We start from the raw sequence: 26,988 nt of genomic DNA on the forward strand, positions 1-26,988 counted from the left end.
CTTTAAGACCCCCCCCCCCCCCCCCAGGAAAACTTCCACTAAAAATCTTTTATCAAATTTTAACCCCTAAAGCCTTCCCTTGCTAATCTTGTGTGTCAACCTTACTCTATGTTCTGACCTGGTTTTACAGCCTGCCTCACTGGCACAGACGACTCAATTACTGTGGATTCCTTTGGATTCGTATTAGATAAATTAAACTTTTATTAGAGGTTCATTATTGCCTAAGATACACAATGATTAAGATATATTCTCGATTAAGCTATATACCTAAAAAGAAAATACCTATCTATAGTTAAAAAGAAACAATCATTACATCACTGGTCCCTACATCCAAGCAATGCTAGGAGTCTCTTGACCAGGAAAAGAAGCAATACTACACATCATTATATACATACATCACTGGTCCTTAATCTCTACATCCAGGCTCATCATCAGCTTGGGGGGGGGGGGGGGGGCTATTCACAGCAAAAGCCAGGAGTTTCTTTGACCAGGAAATATAGTTCTCTGAACAGTACATGTGTTACTCACAGACGAGCTCCCAATTTCTACGGCAAAAATTCCCCCTTTTATTAGGCTTAGAACTCATCTTCAGGGCTAAGGAAAATTACAGAATGCTTGAGGCATGTGGGAATGTGGTCACGTTTCTCAGTCCAGGTGGCCAGTCTGAACTCGAAACAGGCTCCACCTCTCCCTTCACATACCAAATTACAGCTGTGTCTTATCTTCTTCCACATTTCAAATCATTTCACACAAACAGAATTACTTCTAATCAAAAATACAGATCCCAAGTGCACTGTCAGTCAAGGTAGAGTTGAAAAACAATCTTTAAAATCTTCCATTACATTCGATCGATTTTCAACTCTGTCTAAACGGCAATCCATACATAAGTTATTGCTCAATATCAGGTAAAACAACCAAAAAAGGAACAAGACAGATTATACAAATGGGTAATATACTGAGCACTAGTTTCAACAAACATACTAAAATTAGTAGGAAGTATAGTCCAAGGGAAAATGGTAATAATGCTGCCCACCAATACTAAAAATATGGCAACTAAAATTCAATAACACAAACAATAAGCAGTATCAAACATATAAACGGCGAGTGACCGACTCACTCGCAAATGTGCAGTAGTGATTTCCCTCTCTGTCCCGCCCCCCGCGTCAATACGTGATGACGAGGGCGGGACAGAGAGGGAAACTGCGCCGCCGAGGTTGATACCGCTCCCCCCCGCCCGAGGTCGCCGCTACCGTTCCCCCCCCCCCCGGCCCGGGGCCCTCTCTCCGCTACTAAACTTACACATCCATTCGCCGGAAACCAGCACGCACATCAGCTGAGCTGCCGTCGGCCTTCCTTCCCTGCCTGTGTCCCGCCCTCACTGACTGTAAGTTTAGTAGTGGAGAGAAGGCCCGGGCCGGGTGGAGGGATGGCAGCGACTCCGGGGGTGGGGAACGGTAGCGGTGGCGACCTCGCGGGGAGGGGGAAGGAAAACCCCAATACCAGCCCGTTTTTACGGGCTCAACGGCTAGTTACAAATAATACACACTGCTTAGTTACATTAAACTACACAACCTTCCCAGAACAAAAGAGGTCAGTGCACAAGGCAGTATTTGAAATTATTAACCAAGTTGTGGAAGGAATCCACCGGTGAATGATTCACCTCCACAAGTGTTCAGAGTTAGTCGTCTTGAGCCTTATTCCTTTGTATAAGGTAAATAAATGTTAAACTGAGTATAATAAAAAAAAACTATCATATTGCAAAGTATTAAGCTGATTAATTCAGTTCCAATACATTTTGCTTTGTCAGCATTAATGGCATTTATCTCTACACTTGTACCAAAAGCTCTTAATGTATCATACCAAGCTCATTTTACTCTATAATTAAGGCAATTAAGGGTACTACAGTATTTACAATGGTCTTCATAGATGTACCATTCACAGAAGAATATAAACATGTGCTAACACACTGGTGGTGTAAATATCAACAATGTCCGCATTTTTGGGTCAACATTGCTGTATTGTCCATCTCTGACTTGTGCAAGTCATTCATATTAAACTCGTTCATGTGGCAGGACTCCTTTCCATATTTGATAGTTGCCACAGGACACATCTAGTAAGCTGAACATGTGTAATTATCTTGTTGTCAGATTTCACTATGATTCCTCCATCTCCCAATCAGCTTGCCCTGACTCTCGGCGTTGTCGTAAATGTCCACCGGGGCTAATAGCCATACCCAAAGATACCATAAGAGGGAGGATTATACTGATTCTTACAAGGATATATGAATAAAGCATATAAACAGATCAGTTACTCTCTAAGATAACACATATTTGCTGGAACATAAGTCAATTCTTCTCGTCCAGATCAGAGGATCAAGACAGTATTATGACTTTGTTTTACTAATTAACCTTTAAAATGGGAATCATTATCAATTATCAATTCTAACGTTTTAACAGTGCTAGCTTGAACAGCTCGTCTGCAAGGATATGCAATTAAATATCTAGAATACGTACTGTGCACACATATTGACATTCCTTGCAAATTAGGTAAGGTCCTATATAATCCATCTACTAAATTTGTTCAGTAATTTTCCCCTTTATAATTGCCCCTTAGACATGTGGGAAACAGATCGCCTAATCTGGTATAACAGACCAGACATTCAACAATAACAATGCTAATAAACTAATACCACAATCTGTTGCCCACCTGTAAATGGCCTTTCTTCCCAGATGTCCACATTTTTGGGGCGCTCATTTCACCAAACCTGAGCAATTATCTGGCTATTCCACAGTTTCTACCTCGAGGGGGTGTGATTTTACTTTGTTCATCAGCCACTTCACTGTAGAGACGTTCTAAAGTATCACCCTTGCAATGGGCATCTACATAAAAATAGTAACATTAGTATTTATATATAATTCCAAATATCTTGCCACAATTCTCTGCCCCACAAATCCGTGATATAATTTTCCAATTATGTTGTACCAAGTAGGTAGCCAAGTGGCTAATCTAGTTGCCACAGACCATAAATTAGTATATACATGACATCATCCCAAATTCTCAATTTTCACAACTATATAAACAACGTTTAACTATATGTATTAACCACTTCCTCCTTCTCACTGCATTCTGTGGATTCTTTTTGATTCATATTAGGTAAATGAGACTTTTATTAGAGGTTCATTATTGCCTTATATACACAATGATCACGCTATATACCTAAAAAGAAACAATACCTATCTATAGTTAAAAAGAAACAATTACATCACTGGTCCCTACATCCAAGCAATACTAGGAGTCTCTTGACCAGGAAAAGAAGCAATAATACATCATAATTTACATATGTCACTGGACCTTAATCTCTACATCCAGACTTATCAGCTGGGGGGGGGGGGGTCAAAAAGAATCCACAGTGATTATTGAGTAGTCTGTGTAAGTGAGGCAGGCTGTAAAATCAGGTCAGAACATTTTGGCGACGAGGGAGGGCTTCATAGAAGGAATGGCACTTTTTAAGAGGAATGCAGAGGAGAGTATTGAAATATCAGGTTGGGATGGGGTACTATATGGTATTATAACCACTGAGTGGTCAAAATGTGCAAGGTTATGCGAGGAGGGTTTTAAAGGAAGCAGAGCCTTTCTATGCAAAAAATATTAAAATAGAAAGGGAGCAGGAACAGTATTGCGTATTGGAAAACCCGCTAGAGCTGGGATAAACAGCATAGGAAAAGTGCAGACTTGCATTGTCAAAATGAGATGCTTAATTGCTAGAATATGTTACTAACTGATAAGCTGGATAGCTTGCTGCTGTGAGAGTGGCACAATATAAATATAGGAAGCGAAGAAGGGAAAATTAACAAAAAGAAAGTACATAGATAAATCTTTTTTATTAGGCTTAGAACTCATCTTCGGAGCTAAGGAAAATTACAGAATGCTTGAGACATGTGGGAATGTGGTCACATGTTTCTCAGTCCAGGTGGCCAGTCTGAACTCGAAACAGGCTCCACCTCTCCCTTCACATACCAAATTAATAGAGCTGTGTCTTACCTTCTTCCACATTCCAAATCATTTCACACAAACAGAATTACTTCTAATCAAAATACAGATCCCAAGTGCACTGTCGGTCAAGGCAGAGTTGAAAACCAACCTTTAAAACCTTCCATTACACTCCACCACCCCACGGCACCCACCACCCTTCCCACATGGTAGCTATGCAGCTACTTCTGGCTAACATGCAGATCATGTCACAACTGGGTCTGTAGTTGGCCAACAAAGCTATTCCACCGGTCAACTGGTGGACCAGGTACGGCCAGTGGGTATTTTATCAGAAGCAACATCCCTCAGCCCCTTTCCAAATACTATCTCCTATATTCTGTAGCTGTAATCGGGTACAGTATGGCAATGATTTTTCTGCCTGGTTTTCTATTCTGTTTTATCTGTTGTACTCTTCAATACATATCTTATTCAACTCTGCCATGTGTTGTCCTGTTTAAGAGTACAATCTCAAATATATGCTGATGTTTAATTTTATTTTCCTTTGAAGAAAATACAGTAAAATTTTCTTTAAATTTTTTTTAGTATGAGTCTCCAGACAATCAAGAGTTGGAAGGCAGCAAAATAGATTTCAGTTGAATCTTATAAAGACAGGCCCAGTGCCAACATGATGGAAATAAAGTTGATATAGACATTCCTACTGTTTCAAAATGTCAATATCTTGAAGTCACTGAGGACACTTCATTGGTTTTTTAAACCTCATGTTACTAATATCACTCCAAAATATTTTTCAAGCAGAAGCTAATTAGAAATTTAAAAGATCTTTTTATCTACTAATAACTTTCAAATAGTATTACAAGGTTGGTATTACATAGTAACATAGTAGATGACGGCAGAAAAAGACCTGCATGGTCCATCCAGTCTGCCCAACAAGACAAACTCACATGTGTATACCTTACCTTGATCTGCACCTGCCCCCCCCCCCTCCTCCCCAGGGCACAGACCGTACAAGTCTGCCCAGCAGTATTTCCCGCCCCCAACCAACCAGTCCCGCCCCCCCATCACCGGCTCTGGCACAGACCGTACAAGTCTGCCCTCCACTATCCTCGCCTCCCAACCACCAACCTCTCCTCCCCCACCTGCTCCGCCAACCATTTTGGCTAAGCTTCTGAGGATCCATTCCTACTGCACAGGATTCCTTGATGCATATCCCACGCATGTTTGAATTTCGTTAACGTTTTCAACTCCACCACCTCCCGCGGGAGGCATTCCAAGCATCCACCACCCTCTCCGTGAAAAAATACTTCCTGACATCTTTTTGAGTCTGCCCCCCTTCAATCTATTTCATGTCCTCTCGTCTACCGCCTTCCCATCTCCGGAAAAGATTTTTTTGCGGATTAATACCTTTCAACTATTTGAACGTCTGTATCAAATCACCCCCTGTTCCTCCTTTCCTCCAGGGTATACATGTTCAGGTCAGCAAGTCTTTGCTCATACGTCTTGGAATGCAAATCCCATACCATTCTCGTAGCTTTTCTTTGCACCGCTTCCATTTTTTTAACATTCCTTCGCAAGGTACGGCCTCCAAAACTGAACACAATACTCTAGGTGGGGCCTCACCAATGACTTGTACAGGGGCATCAACACTTCCTTTCTTCTGCAGATCACACCTCTCTCTATACAGCCTAGCAACCTTCTCGCTACGGCCACCGCCTTGTCACACTGTTTCGTCGCCTTCAGATCCTCGGATACTATCACCCCAAGATCCCTCTCCCCCTCAGTACCTATCAGACTCTCCCCGCCTAACACATAAGTCTCTCGTGGGTTTCTACTCCCTAAATGCATCACTTTGCATTTCTTCGCATTGAATTTTAATTGCCAAACCTTAGACCATTCTTCTAGCTTCCTCAGATCCCTTTTCATGCTTTCCACTCCCTCCTGGGTGTCCACTCTGTTGCAAATCTTAGTATCATCCGCAAATAGGCAAACTTTACCTTCTAACCCTTCGGCAATGTCACTCACAAATATATTGAACAGAATCGGCCCCAGCACCAATCCCTGAGGCACTCCACTACTCACCTTTCCCTCCTCCGAGCGAACTCCATTTACTACCACCCTCTGTTTGTCCGTCAACCAGTTCCTAATCCAGTTCACCACTTCGGGACCTATCTTCAGCCCATCTAGTTTATTTAAGAGCCTCCTGTGGGGAACCGTGTCAAAAGCTTTGCTAAAATCTAAGTAGATTACGTCTATAGCACGTCGATGATTCAATTCTCCAGTTACCCAATCAAAGAATTCAATGAGATTCGTTTGGCACTATTTCCCTCTGGTAAAACCATGTTGTCTCGGATCTTGCAACTTATTGGCTTCTAGGAAATTCACTATCCTTTCCTTCAGCATGGTTTCCATTACTTTTCCAATAACCGAGTGAGGCTTACCGGCCTGTAGTTTCCAGCTTCTTCCCTATCACCACTTTTGTGAAGAGGGACCACCTCCGCCGTTCTCCAATCCCTCGGAACCTCTCCCGTCTCCAAGGATTTATTAAACAAATCTTTAAGAGGACCCGCCAGAACCTCTGAGCTCCCTCAATATTCTGGGGTGGATCCCGTCCGGTCCCATGGCTTTGTCCATCTTTAGCTTTCCAAGTTGTTGATACACACTCTCTTCCGTGAACGGTGCTCCATTCCATTCTCAGGTGTACTTTTGCAAGTCCCTCGCGGCCCTTCTCCAGGATTTTCTTCAGTGAAAATAGAACAAAAGTATCTATTTAACAAATTGGCTTTTTCTTCATCATTATCATTATTCTTCATCTTCATCTACATAGCGGTTCGCTGTATCTTTTAGTCTCACAATTCCCTTTTTAGTCATTCTTCTTTCACTAATATACCTGAAGAAATTTTTGTCGCCCCTCCTTACATTTCTAGCCATTTGTTCTTCCGCTTGCGCCTTCACCAGACGTACCTCTCTCTTGGCTTCTTTCAGTTTCATCCGGTATTCCTCCCCGTGTTCCTCTTCTTGATTTTCTATATTTCTGGAACGCTAACTCTTTAGCCTTTATTTTCTCAGCCACTTATCGGTTTCCTTTTTCTCTTGCTTTTATTTACTCTCCTTACATAAAGGTCTGTGGCCCTATTTATTACTTCTTTCCGCCTGGACCACTGCCCTTCCACTTCATGTTCGTCCTCCCAGCCCATCATCTCCTTCCTCAGGTATTCCCCCATTTTACTAAGTCAGCACGCTTGAAATCCAGGACTTTGAGTTTAGAGTATTGCCAATTTTTTGATTACTGTAATGCACTGCTACTAGACCTTCTGAAAAAAAAACATTACATGTTTTAAAGTTAGCTCAAAATGCTGCAGCAAGGTTGCTTACTGGTCTTCCATGGTCAAGTCAAGTTACTCCAGTTTTGAAACAGTTGCATTGGCTGATACATTTTCAAATTCAGTTCAAGGGTTATGGTTTATTAAAACTTGCTATACCACTCTAGCTGCCATGGCAGAGCAAACAGTGTACAATCTAAAATCAAGGAAAGGGAAAGAACTCCATTAATGACAGGAAAGGTGCACATTCACACCGATAAAATTAGAGAAATAGGAGAGAAGGTTAAAACTGGGACACATTTAATGGTCTCAACCATCACACACCAGGGAAACCCACATGACCTATCACTCTCCAAAAGCCTGTCTAAAGAGCCAGGTCTACAAATTAACCTAAAGCAATTAAGCAAGAGATCACTATGGAGAGAAAGGGGTAGCGTGTTCTAGATGGTAGCAGCTCCTAGCAGTTTAACTGTGCTTTAGATCACAGTATCAAAGCCTTGTAGTTCAAGCTAGGCCTTGAAATAATGCCTCCCCCCCCCCCTCGGGGGGTGTCTTGCAACTAAGGCAGTCCAGAAGACTGCACAAGCAGTTGGATTAGAGGCAACTGGATTTGTCACCAACAATCCCTTCTGGAAAAGCATGCCTGTTAAGTGACTTTGCTGTCTCCTGCCACCAGGAAAAGGGAGGGCGTCAAGAGACTAGATGCCTGGTGGTTGTTTCCTTGTAAATCAACTAAGGTGTAGCCATTATATCCAATACAATGTGTTTTAAGCGTTGGGTTTCTCCTTGTTCTTCTTGATGGCCCATAGGGAAAATTGAGAGTTATGCATGCCCTGGCTACAGGTCTTAATGGAAGCTAATTTTCAACATTTTACGGATACTTATATTGGCTTGTTCTCCAGAACTTGGCCCAATTTAAGATTCTCTGTCTAGTCTTTAAGACCATAAATAGCACCAGTCCTATTTGCAGGAACCACTGCAACCTTATATCCCTACTCATTCCCTATGATCAGATGAGAACTGTCTACTAGTCATGCTTCTATTCGTAGCATAACTTTCCTGCACAGAGCCTTTTGTTTGGAATAAGCTACCTCATGAAATTCAATCTGCAGTCAAAAACCTGATTATTTCAGTCTGCCTATGATTTGAAGAAAGTTGTTTTTTAGTGAGGGATTTCAGAGGGAAAAATATAAATCTCTCTCTCTTCCCTGTTGGTTAACTATGTTAATCTTAGCAAATTCCATTTACTTCTGAATGTGATGCATTTTTCAACAGTGCTTTATATTAGCATGTGTAATAAATGCATCTCTATTTCAGAAGTACTTTATAGTTTTCCACTTATACCTTGGCTTTACATTTTGTACAGCAGTGTTCCCATTTTTCAAATTAATGGATCTGATCATTTTTGGGTCTCTCTCAGACAGCACATCAATTCATTGATAAAACGATTAACAAAAGCTTAAACAAACATTTAATAAATCACACACTTTCAGAGATCACTTCTGAATAGCACAGGGCAGGTAAGATTCTCCCTCCTGCAGGAGGTGGTAAGAGATGAAAAACAGTAACAGAATTCAAAAATGCGTGGCATAAACACAAAGGAATCCTGTTTAGAAGGAATGGATCCAAAGAAGCTTAGCAGAGATTAGGAAGCAACACACAGTAATTGGGAAGCAAAGCTAGTACTGGGCAAACTTTTATGGTCTGTGCTCTGAATATGGCTGGACAAATTCCACTTTAGAAGCTGGAGAACAAGGACAGTGCTGGGCAGACATCTACAGTCCATGCCCTGAAATTGGAAAGGGCAAATCAAGACCAGGTACACTTATGAAATACAACATACCATATGTAATGAGTTTATCTTGTTGGGCAGACTGGTTGGACCATACAGGTCTTTATCTGCCGTCATCTACTACGTTACTATGTAACCTTTTTATTATAACTGTTACATGATTCAAATGCAATACATAAAATGGTCACTATATTTAAATAAAAAAAATTTATATAGCTGATGCTTTATAAACATCTAGTGTCCTTAAGGAAAAAAGTAAATCAACCTGTGTCTTTGTTTATTTAATTGAAATAACATTTTTTCCAGAGTAGTGCTGCCCGACTGAAGCATAGATCATTCACACTGCTAGCGAGAAGAAATCAAACCAATTTCTGTTCTCAGCACTTTGCTGGAGGGTAAATTACATGTACAGTACAAGAGAGACTTTTGGGCTGAGCTGGGCATCATCAATAATAAACACACTGTTCCTTACTGCATAGACTAGCAACTGAAATAAGTAACACTCTCCGAGGACAAGAAGGCTCTCATATTCTCACGTGTGGGTAGACGCCGATCCGTGTTCTCCAGTGCAGCATTTATGCCCAAGTAAAAAAAACAGAGCTTTATGAAGCATGAGCCATGATCCACTGCGCATGAATCTTCCCGCATGCTGCAATAATGCAGTCCTCTCTGTTTCTTTTTCTCCATGTGAAGCTACATTTTTGTTTTTTTTATTTTTTATTTTTTTTAGAGTCTCTTCAATTGTCTGTTTTTTCGAGCTTTTGAGTGCCTTTGGCCTTTCTGTATCGTACCCTCTTTGTATTGTTTCTTTTTCAAATCACAAAAAAAAAAGTCCCTTTGGGTTTTTTTTTGCCCACGTCTAAGGAGAAATTAGACCTTACCTGCTCATTTGCTTTCCTTTAGTCCCTCCGGACAGGCCCAGAATGTGACTGATGGGTTGTGCACACCTTCCAGCAGGTGGAGACTGAGAAAAAAAACTGACTCTAGAGACAGCCAATAAGAGCCCTTGGCAACAAGAGAAAGATCCAGTAACAAAGTACCAAAGCAGAAGGAAGTAAAACAATAGGTAAATGGTCTGTGAATACGAAAGCCTGAGAAGCCACCGGCACATTGCCAACACAGGGTGTGTGCCACCAACAATAATGTGACAAATGACATGCCCCTGCATATCATGCACAAAAGGTTACATAGAGGCATATTTTCAAAGCACTTAGCCTCCCAAAGTTCCATAGAAACCTATGGAACTTAGCCTCCCAAAGTGCTTTGAAAATATGCCTGATACTGAACCATAGAATTTGTGGTGTTTTTGGTTTTTTTTTTTAAACAATGAAACCAGAAACCAGCAACACTGGTCCCAAGAAAACAATATCACTTAACTCTTGAAGACACAGAATACCTAAAGTGAGGGATCTGGGTCGGTCCAGAGGAACTAAAGGAAAGCAAATTAGCAGGTAAGGTCTAATTTCTCCTTCCTTAGCGTCCCTCCGGATCGGCCCAGAATGTGACTGATGGAAAGTAACAAAGCAGTAAAATTATGGGAGGGACCCTAACAGCCCCGCCGTCAAAATGTGTGCCCCGAAATCAACTTGCTGATGACTCAGGAGGTACAATCGATAGTGCTTTGAAAGGAATGCAAAGAAGACCAAGTCGCCGCCATACAAATGTACTCCAGAGGCACCAGACAACGCTCTGCCCAAGAAGTAGCCTGACCTCTGGTAGAGTGAGCCTCAACTCCTTCTGGAACAGCTTTCCCAGAAAGAAGGTAAGCTGATGCAATAATTTCCTTAAGCCAATGAAAAATAGTGGGCTTAAAGCCATAAACCCTGTGCGTGAACCTCCGATAAGAATAAAACAAACGATCGGACCGACAAATCTCCTCCGTAGACTTGACATAATGCTTCAGAACTCTTGACATCCAAACGCTTCAAGAGATGCTGCTCCTCTGACATGGAGAAAGAGAACAGGCAACACCACCAGTTGAGATGAAAGAAAATGAGTCAATACCTTGGGCAGAAAAGAGAAACTGGTCTTAAAACCACTCGATCCATGCAGAATTCCAAAAACGGAGACCTACACGAAAGAGCCTGCAACTCCGAAAATCTCCTAGCTGAGGCAATAGCCACTAAAAACAATGCCTTCAGGGTTAAGTCCTTCAAAGTACAAGAAGATAAAGGTACAAAAGGGAGGCTTGGTAAGAACCGAGAATACCAAATTAAGATCTCAGCGGGGAAAAGAACAGTGAGACGGAGGACGCAGGAAGTTAACCTCTCTTTAAAAACGGAACACATCCAGGTGGCTAGCCAGCGATCTTCCTTGAACACGACCTCGAAAACATGATAGAGCTGCAATCTGCACTTTAGGAGAAGCCAAAATAAGGCCTTTGTCAAAACCACACTGCAGAAAATCCAAAATCTGCAAGACGGACGCGTGAAAGAAAGGGAAAGGGAAGGGGAAAGGGAAATGGGACTTGATATACCACCTTTCTGTGGTACTTTGCAAATACATTCAAAGCGGTTTACATACAGTGGGGGAAATAAGTATTTGATCCCTTGCTGATTTTGTAAGTTTGCCCACTGACAAAGACATGAGCAGCCCATAATTGAAGGGTAGGTTATTGGTAACAGTGAGAGATAGCACATCACAAATTAAATCCGGAAAATCACATTGTGGAAAGTATATGAATTTATTTGCATTCTGCAGAGGGAAATAAGTATTTGATCCCTCTGGCAAACAAGACCTAATACTTGGTGGCAAAACCCTTGTTGGCAAGCACAGCGGTCAGACGTCTTCTGTAGTTGATGATGAGGTTTGCACACATGTCAGGAGGAATTTTGGTCCACTCCTCTTTGCAGATCATCTCTAAATCATTAAGAGTTCTGGGCTGTCGCTTGGCAACTCGCAGCTTCAGCTCCCTCCATAAGTTTTCAATGGGATTAAGGTCTGGTGACTGGCTAGGCCACTCCATGACCCTAATGTGCTTCTTCCTGAGCCACTCCTTTGTTGCCTTGGCTGTATGTTTTGGGTCATTGTCGTGCTGGAAGACCCAGCCACGACTCATTTTTAAGGCCCTGGCGGAGGGAAGGAGGTTGTCACTCAGAATTGTACGGTACATGGCCCCATCCATTCTCCCATTGATGCGGTGAAGTAGTCCTGTGCCCTTAGCAGAGAAACACCCCCAAAACATAACATTTCCGCCTCCATGCTTGACAGTGGGGACGGTGTTCTTTGGGTCATAGGCAGCATTTCTCTTCCTCCAAACACGGCGAGTTGAGTTCATGCCAAAGAGCTCAATTTTTGTCTCATCTGACCACAGTACCTTCTCCCAATCACTCTCGGCATCATCCAGGTGTTCACTGGCAAACTTCAGACGGGCCGTCACATGTGCCTTCCGGAGCAGGGGGACCTTGCGGGCACTGCAGGATTGCAATCCGTTATGTCGTAATGTGTTACCAATGGTTTTCGTGGTGACAGTGGTCCCAGCTGCCTTGAGATCATTGACAAGTTCCCCCCTTGTAGTTGTAGGCTGATTTCTATCCTTCCTCATGATCAAGGATACCCCACGAGGTGAGATTTTGCGTGGAGCCCCAGATCTTTGTCGATTGACAGTCATTTTGTACTTCTTCCATTTTCTTACTATGGCACCAACAGTTGTCTCCTTCTCGCCCAGCGTCTTACTGATGGTTTTGTAGCCCATTCCAGCCTTGTGCAGGTGTATGATCTTGTCCCTGACATCCTTAGACAGCTCCTTGCTCTTGGCCATTTTGTAGAGGTTAGAGTCTGACTGATTCACTGAGTCTGTGGACAGGTGTCTTTCATACAGGTGACCATTGCCGACAGCTGTCTGTCATGCAGGTAACGAGTTGATTTGGAGCATCTACCTGGTCTGTAGGGGCCAGATCTCTTACTGGTTGGTGGGGGATCAAATACTTATTTCCCTCTGCAGAATGCAAATAAATTCATATACTTTCCACAATGTGATTTTCCGGATTTAATTTGTGATGTGCTATCTCTCACTGTTACCAATAACCTACCCTTCAATTATGGGCTGCTCATGTCTTTGTCAGTGGGCAAACTTACAAAATCAGCAAGGGATCAAATACTTATTTCCCCCACTGTATATAAAGGTACTTATTTTGTACCAGGGGCAATGGAGGGTTACGTGACTTGCCCAGAGTCACAAGGAGCTGCAGTGGGAATTGAACCCAATTCCCCAGGATCAAAGTCCGCTGCACTAACCACAAGGCTACTCCTCCACTATCCCGAGCGCCTCACACCAGGCCTCAAAAATCCTCCCGGTACGAAACATAATTCAAAGAGGTAGAACACTGACAAGCGCAAAGCTGAGCCAAAAGACCCTGCCTGACCGGGAGCTTGAATGGATCCTCTACTTGAAGCTGCTGAAGATCGGCGTACCACGGTCTGCGAGGCCAATCCAGCGCCACCAAGATCAGACGGCCACTGTGCATCTCGACTCTCTGAGGTAGACACCCTTATCAATGGCCAGAGAGGAAAGGCATAAAGAAAACCGGTCAGCCAGGGAGCAAACAGGTCCATCTTGGGGAACCCCCCAATGGTTCACCACATCGCTTAGAGCCCACTCCCCAGGATCTAGCATGTTTCAACTGAGAAAGTCTGCCTTTACATTTTGAACTCCTGCCACGAGCCGCTGACAGCGCCACCAGATGCACCGCTGACCACTTAACAGCTGTGACGCTTCTTGCTCCAACTGCCAACTCCTCGTTCCTCCTTGCCAATTGATCTAAGCCACCGCGGTGGCATTTTCTGACATCACGCGGACTGCCTCGCCCCTCAACAGATGGACAAAGGTATGGATTGCTAGTTTAACTGCCCTGGTCTCTAACAGATTTATTGAAGACCTCTCCTGAGGAGACCACAGGCCTTGAGCATACTATCCCTGACAGTGAGCTCCCCATCCCTGGAGACTGGCATCTGTCGCAACCACCCTCCAGTTGAGCTGAACCAGAGGCATTCCCTTGGTCATACTGGCATCTCGCAGCCACCAATGTAGACTGCTGTTCACCTGAGCAGGAAGTGACAATTTCTGATGTAGAGAGTCCTTCTGTGACGACCACCAAGAAAGAAGCGACCTCTGAAGCGCTCAATCGCTGCCACCATGGAACCCAGGACCTGAAGATAATCCTTGGCCGTTGGCCTCGGTGACTGCAATAAGTGACGAATCTGAGACTACAGTTTGAGGACACGAGGCAGCGGAAGAAAAACACGGCCCTGCAACGTGTCAAAACAGATTCCCAGGTACTCCAATGACTGAGATGGCTGCAGACGGATCTTTTGTGCACGGACTACCCAGCCTAGGGACTTCAAGAAGTCTAGACGTATGAGGAGAGACTTGTTGACCTGAACATGTATACCCTGGAGGAAAGGAGAAACAGGGGTGATATGATACAGACATTCAAATATTTGAAAGGTATTAATCCACAAACGAACCTTTCCAGAGAGGGGAAGGCGGCAGAACTAGAGGACATGAAATGAGATTGAAGGGGGGCAGACTCAAGAAAAATGTCAGGAAGTATTTCTTCATGGAGAGTGGTGGATGCTTGGAATGCCCTCCCGTGGGAGGTGGTGGAAATTAAAACGGTAACGGAATTCAAACATGTGTGGGATAAACATAAAGGAATCCTGTTCAGAAGGAATGGATCCTCAGGAGCTTAGCCGAGATTGGGTGGCAGAGCCGGTGGTGGGAGGCGGGGATAGTGCTGGGCAGACTTATACGGTCTGTGCCCTGAAGAGGACAGGTACAAATCAAGGTAGGGTATACACAAAAAGTAGTATATATGAGTTTATCTTGTTGGGCAGACTGGATGGACCGTGCAGGTCTTTTTCTGCCGTCATCTACTATGTTACTATGTTACTACTCGAGCTGTCACCTGAACACTCTCCTGGTAAGACTTTGCTCTGATCAACCAATCGTCTAAATAAGGATGGACTAGAATGCATTCCATTCTGAGTGCTGCGGCTACTATGACCATGACTTTGGTAAACGTCCGAGGAGCAGTCACAAGCCCGAAGGGAAGAGCCCACAAATGAAAATGCTGGCCTAGCACCACAAACTGAAGGAAACGTTGGTGTGCCAGTCAAAGGGATATGCAAGTAGGTTTCTGTGAGGTCGAGCAACGTCAGAAACTCCCCGGTCTGCACCGCCACAATGACCGACCGCGAAGTCTCCATACGAAACGAGGGCACCCTGAGGCCTCAATTGACCACCTGGAGATCTAAAAATCGGCCTGAAGGAACCCTCTTGCTTGGGAACCAGAAAGTTTATGGAGTAACGTCCTAGACGCTACTCTGACAAAGGAACTGGACAAATAGCCTGAAGGTCGAGAAGTCTGCGTAGAATGTTCCTGACAGCCCTGGTTTTGAGCACAGAACAGCAGGGAGACTCAACGAAAGCATCTGACAAAGGACGAGCAAACTCTAAGGCGAAACCCCATAGCAAATAACCTCTAGAACCAACTGGTCTGAAATAATTTGGGCCCATAAAACTGCGCCAACCGAGCTCCTACCTGAACCAGAGGCTGGGCCCACAAACCTTCATTGCTAAGGACGGGATGAAGACGAGAAAGCATTTCCTGTTTCACCAACTGCTTCTAAGACCACCCAAAAGGAGAGAGTCTTCTGAAAAAAACTTGGATCGTTGAAACAGAACTACTCTGCCTGGTCTATACCGAAAAGCACGGCTCCTACCATGGCCGGAAAAAAACACCACGTCCAGGCCCCCTGGGACAATCCTCAGGAAGCCTCGGAACTTTAGCCTCACCTAGGCTACGCAGCAGTTTATCCAACTCATCGCCAAAGAGAAAAGAACCCTTAAAAGGAAATTTACTAAGCTTGGACTTAAGAGCCCGCATCCAAAGACCAGCCATGAAGCCAAAGAGAGCGGCGGGCCACCACACAAAGAGCTATACACTTAAAAGAAGAACGAAGCAAGTTATAAAGAGCATCTGCCAAAAAGGCTAAACCCATTTCCAACTTCGCCACTTCAGCATCTATCGCTGAAAAAATCATCAGAAGAACGATCCAAGACCTTTTCAGACCAACGAAAACAGGCTCTCGCTACTAAAGAACCACAGATAGCAGCCTGCATTGCCAGAGCAGAAACATCAAAACTATTCTTTAACAAGGATTCTATATGGCGATCCTGGACATCCCTCAAAGCCGTCCCGCCATCCACAGGAACCATATTTCATTTAGTGACTGCAGACACTATGGCATCCACAACTAGAGGGCGTAAAAGAGCCATATCTAAAACCAGAACAGCATAAAGCCTGAGCATAGATCTGGCACCTCCTACTGTGCCTGAATGATGTCCCTAATATCCTGATGCATTGGAAAAATCTTACCTGGCCTATGAATACCTTTCTGGACTCCGCCACTGGAGTCTCCTGCTCCTCAAATCGCAAGGTTGTGGAAATCTGAGAAATAAGCTCCTGCAGGTCATCTTTATGAAAAATTCTCACCGCTGAGGGATCCTCCCCTGCAGGGAGAGGCTCCGCACCATCTTCCAGCTGACCGAGGTCCTCAGGAAAATGACCTTCCAGAAACACCTATGTCTCCTCCAAGGATGGCATTTCCTGGTCCAAATCAGAAGAAAAACCCTCTTCTAAATCCCAAAACTGCCTGGGCCGCTTAGCAGCCGCTGCTTGGCTCTCCTGAGACCTCGTCACTGAAGCCTCTCCTGGAGCAGCTTTGTGCAATAAAAAAGCTTAGTACATTTGTACCACAAAGTCAGGCGGGAAGCCACCTTCACCTGCTGAAGAAACAGGAGTCTGAGGCAGAGCCGGTAGAGAGAACAGTAAAGCAGGCAGGGATGCAGCATTTAGAGGGGAAGACAAAATGGTGGCATTTCCCGCCGAAATTGGCGCTGCCAGTGAGGCTGACCCGATCGCACTTAAAACTGACGAATCGGGGGACCCCCCCCCCCCCCCCCCCCCCCCCCCCCCCATGGCACCAACATTTTTACAGCCCCTGCTCTGATGAAGCATCTACCGTGGTGCAAAACTTACAAGCACAGCTCGAGCCGACTCCCTGCTGCTGACAGACTGAACAGCGGTGGAGCTTCTCTGCCATCGCGTCTGCCTAAGCCAACTGTGAACCAAAACAGGAGCCAGAAAAAAACAGCAGCAAACCGTCAGAGAGAGAGAAAACAGAAGCTGTCTTGCTCGTTTAAAGAGAAAGTAAGGGCATAGAACCCAAATCAAAGCTGGTCTTTTTGGTTTTTTTGGTTTTTTCATGGCTGCCTCTCCCTGCCTCAAAAGCTCTTCCCCTGAAGAGCTTGAGGACACTGTCTTTTTGTGCTGAGATTTTCTCTTTTTTTTTTTAACTCAAGCACAGCTTAAAAGAATACCAGGGAGGACATGGGGGGAGGGACCCAGCCACCCAAGTTTGACACCCCCGAGGCGCTAAGAGACCCCCATGGGCCTCTGCCTCTAAATAACAGGCTTTTTTTTCCTTTTATATATATATATATATATACTAGTAAATGAGGCCCGTTTCTGACACAAATAAAATGGGCGCTAGCAAGGTTTTTGTCGGAGTGTGTATGTTTGAGAGTGACTGTGTTTGTGACAGAGTGAGACTGCTGGGTGCGAGTGTGTCTGCTCTGTCCCCTGCCCCCCCTGCAGCCACCCAGCGATTATCCTTTTTTCTTGCCCCCCCCCCCCCATATCCACCCAGGGATACTCTTCTCTCCCCTGCCCCACCCCCCCGCCACCCAGCGAGTCTCCTCTGTCCCCTGCTCCCCCTCCAGCCACCCAGTGATTCTCCTCTCTCCCCGGCTCCCCCCTCCAGCCACCCGATTGTCCTCTCTCCCCTGCCCCCCCCAGCCACCCACCAATTGTCCTCTCTCCCCTGCCCCCCCCTCCAGACACCCAGTGATTCTAGTTTTTCCTGCGGCCACCCAGCGATTCTCCGTTTCTCTTGCCCCCACCGATGCTCTTCTCTCCCTGTGCTGTGCACCCCCTTCCAGGCACCCGGCGAATCTCCTGTCTTCCCTGCCCCATCGATTCGCCGCTGTGCACCTGCCTTCCCACCTGTGGTTGGTCAGCTGTTGCGTGTGACGTGCGTAGGGTGAGCGATACGATTCAGTGAGTGTCATTGCTCCGCCCTCGACGTCATCACGTTGTGACGCGAGGGTGGGGCAGACACTCATGGGGAAAACAGCGATCTACACAACTACACACTACTTCCGGCTTCCAGCTTCATTAGAACGTTGGAGGTGCATTTTATATATATATATATATATATATACTAGTAAAAAAAGGCCCATTTCCGAAACCAATGAAACGGGCGCTAGCATGTGGCTTTTTTTGTGTGTGTGTGTATGTGTCACAGAGTTATTTTGTGTGTGTGTGTGTGTGTGTGTGTGTGTGTGTGAGGGTGCGGTGTGTGTGCAGGTTGTTGATTTGTGTCTTTTTTTGTTTTGTTTTTTGCTTGGGGGTTGGGGGATGTGCTGTGCTGTCCTTGGTCGCTGTTTGCTGCTGGCTGGGTCGCGGGTAATCCTTCCAGCTTGGCCGCAGCTTGTCCTGTTTGCCCACGTCCCAGGTGGTGACGGGCACATTGTTTTCCGGCTCCTCTGACTCCATGTCAAGCGATCCCAAATATAGTCTGTGCTATAGGCCCTCTGGCACTCTTCAGTACTGGCATTAGGCATTTAAAAATTTCTCCCCCCCCCCCCCCCACCGGTCTATTTTTGCACATACCCACAGCAGGAATATTCTTCTCTCATTCCAGCGGTGGTTCTGTGCTCTCTCTGCTGCACAGATAATGAGCCATTCTGCTGGAGAATGCTCCTCCCTTATTGTCACTTAGTTTCCTCTGATTGGTCCGTCTTACGTTGCCTAGTGTTGCCTGGGAACGGTGTTGTGATGGTCCTTTGTGTTTCAGAATGTTGAGGGTGTTTTTTCTGATTGGTCCGTCATGCGAGGGCGGGGCAGAGAGACATGGTCAGTGTTGTGGCTTCAGTCTAAAAAGAATCCACAAGAAAAGTGGAGAACTCGATAGATCCCACGAGGCGTGAAATAAAAAATAAAAAAGGTGGGAATATAAGCCAGGCTATCCAAAGAATGGAACCAAATTATCTTTAAAAAAAACAAAATTTAATAATTTTCAAACAAATAATAATATAACAATCACACATTTAAAATGACTCGACACAACATCAAAGGAATCTCAAAATGCAGATAAAAGATTCCAAGGATAAAAGATCTGCACACTGAGTGTGTGACTGACTGTCAAGAGCATGTATGCTGTGGTAGGACAGGAGTGATCTTCTGTTCCTCTCAGCGCCTGTGGCAGGGAGCCTGGACTTTTGGAAGCCCCCTTTTAGCACAAGGCACCCGAGAGTGGTAGGAAAAGGAGGAAAGGGACTCAAATGAAAGTGGCTGAGTCTGATCGCCCGCCTGGGGAAAGTGAAGAGGGTCCATCTGGACTGAAATGAAGGACAGGGGGCGCTAGGGGACAAAGACCATTTTTAAGATCTTATCTGCAGATCTTTTATCCTTGGAATCTTTTATCTGCATTTTGAGATTCCTTTGATGTGTTATATTCAATTTCACCTTGATTAATAAGACTCCTGATGTAGGCCTATCCGGCCGAAACACAACGTTGTGTCGAGTCATTTTTAATGTGTGATTGTTATGTTATTATTTGTTTGAAAATTATTAAATTTTGTTTTTTTAAAGATAATTTGGTTCCATTCTTTGGATAGCCTGGCTTATATTCCCACCTTTTTTATTTTTCAGTGTTGTGGCTTCACCACCATGAATCCATGAACCCTTCAGGGAGTGACTGAGGACTGTCCATTGTCGGGCCAGACTCCGAATGTTGTCTTCAGAACGTTGAGGGTGAGTTTTATTATAGTAGATATATATATATACACACACACATATATACACAGATGCACAGAATAAATAAATTAAAACCAACTAAAAGAATTATAGCAAGAAATAAAAAGAATATAAAGAATATAATAGAACATCAAACATATAAACGGCAAGTGACCGACTCAACTGCAAATGCGCAGTAGAGACTTCCCTCTCCGTCCCGCCCTCGCGTCAAGATGTGATGACGTCAGAGGGTGGAACACAGAGGGAAATGGAGTCGGAGTCACTGTCGGACGCTGCCGCCTGGAAACGAACATTGCGCGCACCAACCTCCACCTTCCCCGCCGCCGCTCCCGCCCTCCTCCGCATCGGGCCCCCTGCACTGACCTGACAGCACCTCTCACCTCCGTGTGGAAGAGCGATCTGCTGCTGCCTGCAGCGCTTTCACACGGAGGTGCAAGGCACTGTCAAGTCAGTGCAAGGGGCTCGGCACGGAGGGGGGAGGAGCGGCGGCGAGGAGGGTAGCTGGAAATCTCACCCGTTTTTATAGGCTTAACAGCTAGTAAATATAATATAAAGAATGAGACTGAAGGGCTCACCACCTTCCACCTGCTGGAGACTGAGATTACTGGATCTTTCTCTTGTTGCCAAGGACTCTTATTGGCTCTCTCTATAATCACACTTTTTTTCTTAGTCTCCATCTGCTGGAAGGCGTGCACAACCCATCAGTCACGTTCTGGGCCGGTCCGGAGGGACGCTAAGGAAGTTTCCTTTATTTTTCGATGTGGGCCGCCTTTAGGCCCTGACTGCAGTCCAGAACTCCTTTTTTCGTGCCTTTGTCCCTTTTTCAGGCACCACAAAGCCATTTGATTTGGCCAACGAGGTCTTCCCGTCCGTGTCCATGAACACTTCTAGTGGCTTCAAGTATTGCACCTGGTGCAACTGGACAATCTCAGGGAAAGACACCCATTCTTGGTGTCTGCAGTGTCTTGGGCCTGACCATAGCCCTGCTGTGTTCTCTGCCTTCATATGAAGAAGAGAACCCAGGTTTCCCCGAGAGGCTCAACGCAAAAAGATTTTTAGAGCCAGGTCTGGTTCCTCAACATCAGAATCGACACTGAGTGTCACACTGGCATCGGGAGTATCGGTAGGCATGGCTGCTTGGAGACCTCAGAACACTGGGAGCAGTGAGGCATCGAGTGGGTCTCATGCTGTGCAGGCCCACTAGGACTGTCCATTGTCGGGCCAGACTCCGAAGAGACGTGACGATTCGACGTCGTCCTTGTCGGCACTGAGGAGCATTGTTGACGTGCTTCAGGCGAAGGCTAAGAAGCATCGTCACCAGTCACCCTCAATACATGGTGCTGGGAGTTCCGGGGAAATGAGGGACACAGCAACCAAGAAGCATTGGGGCCGGAAGGACCACTCTCCCTCCATCTAGGACGTGCCGATGAGACTGTCTCCAGGCAGCCGAGATCCTGCTCCCATATCGGCCCCAGCTGTTCTGCAACCTGTGCCTCAGCCGATGCCCCAGCTTTTCCCCGATGTCGGCCCTCGATGACTGCATCTGGGCCTTGCTTCCTGAGCTGCTAGATGGCCTCATGCAGTGATGTGAAACGGTATCGGGGGTGCACGCACCAAGATGTGTTTTGTTTCCTGCAGAATTTTCAATCTATTCGATTCAAGGCCCTCCTTAACATACAATGCTACCCCCTCCACCAATTCGATCCACCCTATCACTACAATATAATTTGTACCCTAGTATGATAGTGTCCCACTGGTTATCCTCCTTCCACCAGGTCTCAGAGATGCCTATTATATCTAATTTTTCATTGTGTGCAATATATTCTAACTCTCCCATCTTATTTCTTAGGCTTCTGCCATTCGCATATAGACATTTCAAACTGTGTTTGTTGTTCCTATTTACATCTTGCTCAGTAGTTGACAGTGTTAATTTGCAATCTTTTGTCTGATTTTTTTCCCTACTATTAACATTCTGAAAACTAGTCAGCTAGTGCACAAAAACAATTCTAATCAACTCTTTTCCTTGCACAAACCAGAGCAGCTAACTTTTGCTATCTGGGGGGAGATGAACAGAACTCCAGCGCTGTAGGGAACAGAGCCAGAAAACACCAGATGGAACAGTGAATCTAAATTACCGACCGATGCTCAACACGAACTGCATGCAAATTATATGAACACTATTAGTGCTGAGCACTGGATGTTAAAAGGGGGGAGAAGTGTTACGCCCACAAGAGCTGCGTGGTAGGCACAGCTTTTGTGTGTATGCCCAGTCAATGAAGAAAGAGGAGGCAGAGGGCAGCGCTTGGAGGATAAAACAAGCTGTAGCTCATTTCATGGAGCTCTTCTTGTTTAAAGATGACACGGATCTATTTTTATAATGCGCAGCACAAGAAAACAACTCTACTTGGGATCCGATGTGTGTAAAAAATGATGTCAGAAGGGGGAGGGTAAGAGATTAGATTTGACTTGTGACTGTGCAATGTGCATACTAAGGCATACGTCTATCCCAGCCAAGATCTGAAATACCATCTTCATTTATTGCCCTGGCCAGAGCTACCTAACGGTCCTTTACAGTGCTAGACACCTTTAACTGGCAGAGGCTCCCTAACCACAGCTCAAAACTGCCCATAGTTTTAGTCATTAGGGGAGGGGGTTTCCATATGTTCAAGATGAAGTTTAAGTTCAATATTATATGGTCACATGAACAAGAGAAACTTTCGTACTATTTTTGACACTGCTTCAAGACCAATCATAGCTCTGCCACATATAACATGTTAAAAGCTGTCTCACATTGTTTAAATAAAAAATACTGTTTTCTGTATAAGCATATGACACTGCATAGAGAAATAAAACTGCATTAAAGAAAATGCTTACAGAGATTATAAATAGTACTTACTGCTGCACAGATATATAACTTCCAGTACATGCCCAGTCTAACTACAAGATCTGCAGAACTACAACTACTCCAGAACAGAGCAGCTAAACTAATTTCTGGCTTAGGCTGATTTGACAGTGCCACCCCCATCCTGAAGGAGCTATACTGGTTACCAATTGCACAGCATATTAAATTCAAAATGCTGTGTATTGTTTTCAAGGCCTTTTTGGGGTCCAATGCAGAAGAGCTGGTAGGCTTGCTGGAGTTCTCAAAAAAACCTCTGTTACCTACAACTCTGAGTCACCCTTCCACAGAAAAAATGTTACATTAATATCTATCCTCAAAAAATCATTCCCTTTCCAAGGAGCAAGCCAATGGAATACTTCTGCTTCTGAAAACACAACCTTCGTATACACTCTGCTCAAGACCCACCTAAACGAAGGTAACCCATGCTAGTACCGAGATTCTAGACTTTCAGTAATTCTTCCCTCATATGGCGAATTCTTCCTTTCTGTAAACCAATGTGAATCCAACTCTAGAAACAACAATCAGTATAAGAGAACCAGAAAGAATACAGCCATCAGCCCTCATACAAGATCATGAATGGATTCTATTTAATGCTTTAGCTACTTGTGATTACTATTAAAGTTACAAAACACAAAAGTTAATACTTAGCTAAGAGAAAAGTCAACTGAATTGTTAAGTCCTTTTAATTTCTGAGAATTTTGATCATTTTAACTTAAAATATTGCTGGACTGTTCTAGATTTATCTTTGTCATTTGTCATCTATGAAGGCGCTTACTCTTTGGGGAAACAGCCCCAGTGTTATGGAATCAATTGTTGAACTCACTGAATAAGGAGCCTTTCGTCAGTAGCCCAAAATGTTATTTGGGAAGCTGAAATATGTATTTTCTGGGTATAATCTGATTGCTTTAGACTTTTTAATTTGGATTTATTTTACACCTTTCTCAGTAATGGGATTTAAGTCCTGGCCTCTCTGGTTCTCAGTCCAGCTCTAACCATTAGGCTCCTCCTCTACTCCACGCTGCCTTTGGTAATCTTTTGTTATTTATTTTTTTTTATTTTTGTTACATTTGTACCCCGCGCTTTCCCACTCATGGCAGGCTCAATGCGGCTTACATGGGGCAATGGAGGGTTAAGTGACTTGCCCAGAGTCACAAGGAGCTGCCTGGGCCTGAAGTGGGAATTGAACTCAGTTCCTCAGTTCCCCAGGACCAGAGTCCACCACCCTAACCACTAGGCCACTAAAATATATGTTGTAATTATTTATGATGCTTATGCAATATTTGCCTTAACCTGTTGCAGATTATGCAGAATATAACGCATGCCAAAATTAAATTAGTATCCTCATAAGGTCACTGATATAATAGTCTCATCCTGAAAAATGTTCCCCCTTAGAAGTGTTGCCTTGTTTTTCTCTAAATCAGTGTCTTCCAAACCAGCCAGTAACTTGTCAGGATATGCACAATGGATATTAATGAGAGATTTGAATGCACTGCCTCCACTACATGCAAATTATCTCATGCATATTCATTGTGGCTATCCTGAAAACTGACAGATTTGGGAACCACTGCTCTAAATTGTTCTTTATTTTAAATAACAAGGTTATGTATTATTTATTTATGAGGAGTTGCTGCCTTTTTGAAAAAATAATTCACCCAAGGTGGTGTACAAGAATAAACTGAACACAGGTAACAGATAATTACAGCAGAAAAAATATTCAAACAATACACAGAATGGCATAGTATGCTAGTTAAATTGTCAACAGAATATGCAATAAAACACTAATAGACAGCATAGGATGTAAGCAAAGGTGGAACACAGAGTAACAGGAGTTAGGAAATAAGGGGGCTAAGTTAAAGAAAGTTGCACATTATGTCTGAAGGGTGCATCAATCACAGCTAGGGTAGGAGTGGGTAAACACTAAACCATTGTAATCTGTACCAACATTAACACAAGTTATGCTCACCTTATCTTGTGTTACTACATACTGTAATTTTGCAGCTTTATTATATTTAACAGGGCCAATTAAATCATCTATTTGCATTAACTCATGGCAAAAAAGTTAAAGCGAAAATAATTACCTGTAGTAGGAATTCTCCAAGGACAGCAGGCTGATTGTTCTCACATGTGGGTCGACGTCTGCATCGGCCCAGGAATCGGCATTTTGCAAGCAAAATATTTAAAAACTTTTGCCAGTCTTCTGGTACACGTGCAGCGTGCACCGCGCATGCGCGGACCGATTTCCTGCCCGTCACGTGAGCGCGTTCCCTCAGTTAAATCAAAAAGCATAAAAAGAAGCAACAACTCCTCCAAAGGGGAGGTGGGTGGGTTTGTGAGAACAATCAGCCTGCTGTCCTCAGAGAATACCTGCCTCAGGTAAGTATCTTCGCTTACTCCAAGGACAAGCAGGCTGCTTGTTCTCACATGTGGGGTATCCCTAGCACCCAGGTACACTGAAAACAATGAACATTGGTCAATTGGGCCTCGCAACCGAGAGGTCATAACATAAACAACTAACTGAGAGTGCAGCATGGAACAGAACAAAAATAGATCTAGGGGGTGGAGTTGGATTCTAAACCTCAAACAGATTCTGCTGCATTGACTGCCCAAACCAACTGTCTCTTCCATGGAGGTTGACTAAATGAGCCACTGACGCAGCCATGGCTCTAACATTATGAGACGTGACATGGCCCTCCAGAGTCAGCCCAGCTTGAGTATAAGTGAAGAAAATGCAATTTGCTAGCCAATTTGAGATTGTGCGTTTTCTGATGGCGACTCCACTCCTGTTGGGATCGAAACAAACAAACAACTGGGCGGACTGTCTAAATGGCTTTGTCCATCTAAAAGGCCAATGCTCTCTTGCAGTACAAGGGATGCAAACTGCTTTCGCCAGGGCGGGTATGAGGACGGGGAAAAAATGTTGGCAAGACAATTGACTGGTTCAGATGGAACTCCGACACCACCTTTGGCAGGAACTTAGGGTGCGTGCAGAGGACTACTCTGTTGTGATGAAATTTGATATAAGACGCATGTACTACCAAGGCCTGAAGCTCACTGACCCTACGAGCTGAAGTAACAGCCAGCAAGAAAAACTACCTTCCAGGTCAAGTACTTCAGATAGCAGGAATTCAGTGCCTCAAAACGAGCTTTCATCAGCTGGGTGAGAACGTTGAGATCCCATGACACTGGTGGAGGTTTGACTGAAAGCTTTGACAAAAGCAAACCTCTCATGAAGCAAACAACTAAAGACTGTCCAGAGATAGGCTTACCCTCTACATGGCAATGATAAGCACTAATCGCATTAAGGTGAACTCTTACGGAGCTGATCTTGAGACCAGACTCTGATAAGTGTAGAAGGTATTCAAGCAGGGTCTGTGTAGGACAAGAAAGAGGATCTAGGTCCTTGCTGTCACACCAGACTGCAAACTTCCTCCATTTGAAAGAGTAACACCTCTTCATGGAATCTTTCCTGGAAGCAAGCAAGACTCAGGAGACACCCTCTGAAAGACCCAAGGAGGCAAAGTCTAAACTCTCAACATCCAGGCCGCGAGAGTCAGAGACTGGAGGTTGGTATGTAGAAGCGACACCTCGTTCTGAGTGATGAGGGTTGGAAAACACTCCAATCTCCACGGTTCTTCGGAGGACAACTCCAGAAGAAGAGGGAACCAAATCTGACGCAGCCAGAAGGGTGCAATCAGGATCATGGTTCCGCGGTCTTGCTTGAGTTTAAGTAAAGTCTTCCCTATTAGAGGTATGGGAGGATACGCATACAGAAGGCTTGTCCCCCGATGTAGGAGAAAGGCATCTGACGCTAGTCTGTTGTGGGCCTGAAGCCTGGAACAGAACTGAGGAGCCTTGTGATTGATCTGAGTGGCAAAAAGATCCACCGAGGGGGTGCCCCACGCTCGGAAGATCTTGCGGACTACGAGCATGTTCAGTTACCACTCGTGAGGTTACATTATCCTGCTCAACCTGTCGGCCAGACTATTGTTTACGTCTGCCAGATAAGTGGCTTGGAGAAACATGCTGTGACTGCAAGCCCAAAGCCACATCTGGACGGCTTCCTGACACAGAGAACGAGATCCAGTGCCCCTTTGCTTGTTGGTA

General features: G+C 44.6%; 1 protein-coding gene across 1 annotated transcript in view; it reads right to left on the reverse strand.

Moving 5' to 3' along the window:
- Positions 1 to 26,988, reverse strand: part of NEO1 (neogenin 1) — a 740,505-nt gene that overhangs the window by 654,924 nt on the left and 58,593 nt on the right. The window lies entirely within an intron of this gene.

The sequence above is a fragment of the Microcaecilia unicolor genome, chromosome 1 (genome assembly GCF_901765095.1).
Source record: "Microcaecilia unicolor chromosome 1, aMicUni1.1, whole genome shotgun sequence".
In the NCBI taxonomy this organism is placed as follows: domain Eukaryota; kingdom Metazoa; phylum Chordata; class Amphibia; order Gymnophiona; family Siphonopidae; genus Microcaecilia; species Microcaecilia unicolor.